This window comes from Carlito syrichta, unplaced genomic scaffold, assembly GCF_000164805.1.
Source record: "Carlito syrichta isolate Samal-C Ts95f unplaced genomic scaffold, Tarsius_syrichta-2.0.1 Scaffold309201, whole genome shotgun sequence".
In the NCBI taxonomy this organism is placed as follows: domain Eukaryota; kingdom Metazoa; phylum Chordata; class Mammalia; order Primates; family Tarsiidae; genus Carlito; species Carlito syrichta.
The window spans coordinates 210,362-215,103 of NW_007253297.1; positions in this window are offsets into that span (position 1 = coordinate 210,362).

Below are 4,742 nucleotides of genomic sequence, written 5' to 3' on the forward strand. Positions count from 1 at the left end.
CAGGGTGCCTGAATGAAACGTCATTGTACACCTACCCTTAACTGTACCCCACAAAACCATAATAAAAACTACTGATTAATGAAAAAAAAAAAAGATGCTGCTAACTAATAAAGAATGGACAGCGGGTAGCAAAACTCACAAATGTAAACATTAACGTTCTCACCCAGGAAATCTGATATCCTTAAGAATCTAGCTCAATTTCTTTCTAATCCCAGAGTAATGATAAAATAGCAAAAGAACTAACTCTGTTTTTGCTTGAGAGGCTCACACATAGACTAGAATAATTTTAAAACCCTGAAAAGATAAAGTAAGAAAAACTAAGTATGTAGCTGTCAAGACTAACTCGAAAATAAAATAAAATGAAAAGGAAGTATGTACACTAGCAATTTTTTGTTAAAGATTTAAAAGAACATCATGACCCAATCAAGGACAAAGAAGATTCCCAACATCCTTGGACCCTAGTTGGCACCCAAATGTCTGCAGCCCTCAGTCACCTTTTTATTCCAGTCTCGTTCATAGTTTTTTTCCCCAAGCCCCTTTCCCTTTAAAAACTCTTTAACCTAAGGAACACGAGATGGCATTTGAGACATTAGTCTGCCATCTCCTCAGGTAGCCTGAGGAGATGGCACCTCCTCAGGTAGGCTGAGGTGGAAGGGTCACCTGAGCCCAGCAGGGTCAAGGCTGCAATAGCCATGATTGTGCCACTGTACTGGAACCTGGGTGACAGAGTGAGACTCCGATTCAACCAAAAAAAAAAAAGGGGGAATACTGTCTTATCTACTGTCCTTAGTTAGGATACAGTTAGATCATCCACAACAGCCTAATCTTTTTCTTTAAAGATTTCCTTATTTACAGTCCTGGACCAATGCCTGAGATCTTGCCTAGGCTCATGACTCTTCTCGTTTTACACTTACTCCTTTATTGATTCACTCATTCTCATGTTTCAATGATCACTTGGTTCATCCCCAACCAAAAAAGCTATAGTTTATTGAGAGTTTGCTGCTTATTGGCTCCTCTCAAAGGCTCTTGAGAGGTAACTGACATTACCAACATTTTACAGTGAAAATTGGTGATTTTCTGAAGGGCACACAACTAGCAATTTGGAGAGCTGAAATTCAAACCTAGTCTGTTGGATTCCAAAGTCCATTTCCTTTTCCCTAAACTTCACTATTTTTATTCTTCTGTGGTTCTATTATTCAGCATAGATCTTCTGAGAATCTGCATTAAGCCAGGTATAGTGGTTTAGGAATCACCAAAGACACAGTCCTCGTCTTTAAAGAACTCACAGTGTAACGAACGACCCAAGCATCCAATTTAATTACGATAAAACTGCTATGACAAAAGCACTCATATGTTGCAAAATGTTATCTATGGCCCATATCTCTTGCTTGGGTTCCAGGCCCATGCCATAAAGAACCTATTAAAATTTTTCATTTGGATATTATTTCCATTATCTATGCCTAATATAACACCCAAAGCTTAGTGGCGTAAAACAACAATGTGTTATTTCATCAATTTTTGGATTGACTGAGGTCAGCTGAGTGGTTCTTCTGCAGAGATCACTCTTGTGTCTACATTTAGGGAGGAGACTGACTGGAAATAGAACATGCAAGATGGACTGTCATAGTCCTGTAGCTCTATGTTCTTGATTTGTCATCATTCAGTGGTCTAGCCTGAGCTTCCTTGCAGCATGATAGTTAGTTTCAAGAGGACAAGCCTCAATACACAAATATTTATCAAGCCTCTGCTTGTGACATGTTGATATCTCATTAGCCAAGAAGTCACATGGCCAATTCAGGGGTCAATGTGAGAAGAAAATACACGAGAGCATGACTACTGGAGCCATGGATCCCTGCGGGTCACCAATGAGGCAGTCCACCACAGGAATCTGGCTGTCACCTCCATATCTAAGATTGAGATCATCATGTCCCTTCAAAGCAATATCACATTGATATTTTTATTTCTGATATCACCAGTCTTAAAATTTAGGAGTCATCAACTCTGTCTTTTACTCTAACTACCTCTAATTAGCTCCCAATTCCTTTCAATTTCCTCTATAAAACACTTCACTCTTTCTTCTTCCTTTTTTACACACCACTGCCTATTTTGTTCATGACTTTCTGTTAACTTAGAGCATCCCTTCTGTGTTCTGGTGTCCACTACCGTGCTGTAAAAGGGTTATAGTGTGAAAAGATAGTGATTCTCACTTGAGGATCTTAGGGTGAATGCCCAGGGCAGCAGGAATCTCTGGTATGGTCACCTTTGGTCAAGAGTTGTTTCTTCCATTTGCTCCAGTGAACAGTGCATTCATCATTTTTCATATGGGCCACAGGATGAACAATTTGGAAAATGCTATCGTAACTGAATTTCTTGCCTTCTATCTGCATCTCTTACTGTCACCATGTTAATCTTCCCTAAGTACCATTTCACATGTATTCTTCTTTCAACAGCATAAGTCACCTATTGCAGATAGTCCAAGCGGGCATCCAAACATTTCTGCTATCTCACTTGAACTTACTTTTCAGCTTTTTACCCGCTCCTCCACCAAAAACCTACTACTTCAAAACTAGACAGACTAGCACCTCCTAAGAATGCCTTATTATAATCCGCCTTCCTGCCTTAGATCAAGTTTACCCTCTTGAAAAACTCCCCAACCACCCTTCAAATCTAGTTCCAGTTCCTCATTCACCATGAAGACTATCAGATGATTCTGACCCATAGCAATGTCTGTTTTGCCTCTGATCTCCAGGAAGATATTAACTATAATTTCACGCTGACCAATATGGTAGTATGCTCTGTTAGCTTATTTCAATTATTTATTTGTTTGTTTATTTAATTATTTTCGAGTCAGGGTCTCTGTCACCCAGACTGGAGTGCAGTGTAATAATTAGGGCTCACCAAAACCTCGACCTCCTGGGCTCAAGTGATCCTGCTGCTTCAGCCTCCCGAGTAGCTGGAACTACAGTTGCATGCCACCAAGTCCAGCTAATTTTTAAAATTTTTTGTAGAGATGAGGTCTCACTATGTTGCCCAGGATGGTCTCAAATTCCTGGTCTCAAGTGATCCTCCCACCTCAGCCTCCCAAAGTGCTGGGATTACCGCTGTGAGCCACTATGACTGGTTTATGTTTAAATTAGTTAAACTCAAATAAAATTTAAAATTTTGGTTCTTCAATCATAATTGCCACATTTCTAGTTCTCAGTAGTTACAAGCAACTAGTGGTTGCCATATTGGATAGCAAAGATATGGAGTGCTCTCCTTATCTCCGAAATTTCTATTGGAAATCTAGGTCTATGCCACTTACTTGGCAGTTTATCATTTTTTCTGACTTTGGATTAGCTTCTCAATAGCTGATTCTTGACTCCCTAATTTCATAGTTGCCTCCTACTATAGAATCTGAAAAGCCCAGACTTCTTTTCCAGACTACCTTAAAGCTAGTCTTGTCTTATGATCCAGCATTGGACAATGCAACCTAAGGGTATGTTTGTTGGGTACATTTCTAGGCAAGAGCTCTTTCATATAATAAAGGCAAGAAGTTTGCAAGAAGTGTTCTCTCGCCAGATACTCACTTTTCTGTTGGAAACAGTCATATGAAAATGTCTTGTTTAAATCTGTAGCAGACATCTTGTGGCCTTGAGAAAAATTCCAAAACCATCTCACAGACTTTTTCAGAGCCCTGAAGTGATCAAGCTTACTGAATTAGGACTTCCTACCCCCAAATGACTTGGTGTGTCCATTATTATACTATGAAAGTTTCTATTAGTCAGTATGCTATTATTTGCAGCCCTTCAGCATCCCTGCTAATGAAATTGTATTGTTAACGTAGGAAGCATGTTTTGGGCTTGCTATGTAGCACCTTTCTGAGCATAATCCCACTTCCCTGACCCATGAGGTTCAGGGACAGCGTTTCCTTAATGGTGTTTGCATAATGTGACCTTGGCTGCCTGACCACAGTTGTTTAGTTCAGGGCTGGACATCTAATTCAACTGGGCTAATAAGCCCTAAGATTTGGAATTGAGGCTCAGACACCTCAGTATTTGTCCATCTTTTCTTTTGAGCTGAGGAAATGTAAACTTTGGAGCTCTGGGTGACTGTGTTATATACTATGTGAACTGAGAAGTAGAGAATATGAGGAAAGAGTGAAGAACAAAGGTAAATTCTGATGGAGTCATACTCTTGGTTCTAGATAAGTCCTTGTAGCATTACTTTTTGGGGGGAAGGGGGTTTAGGATCTACTCCTTTCATTATAATAAATTCCTTTACAATAATTCAAGTGGAGTTCCAATACTTTTAGTCCAAAAAGTCCTAATTTGTATACACTAACTGTACTGTTTGTAAGATTACCTGTATTTATGTCTTACTCTTCAGCCACACTGCAAATATGTTAAGGCAAGAACATCTTCATAATGTCCCTTAGACTCACTCATAGCTCATAGTAGGTGCTCGGTAAACTTAGGTAAGTTGATTTTTTTTTTTCTGCTTTGGAAATTCAGCAATGAGGGGCTCCTAGGTTGGACCACAGGCTTGTGAATTTCACTTCTGAAACTCTAATCTTAGCCTCTGTGAAAAAGTATGTCATTTTAACAACAGCAACACTTTGATCTATATTTGTACCTGAAAATTACACTAGAAAGGTGAGAAAGAAAGAAATATCGTTCTTCATTTTTACCTCCAAGATACACCCAAGACAGATCAATTTTAAAAATTAATCTGGTAGTATGATGTCAGTGACAATTTGAAAG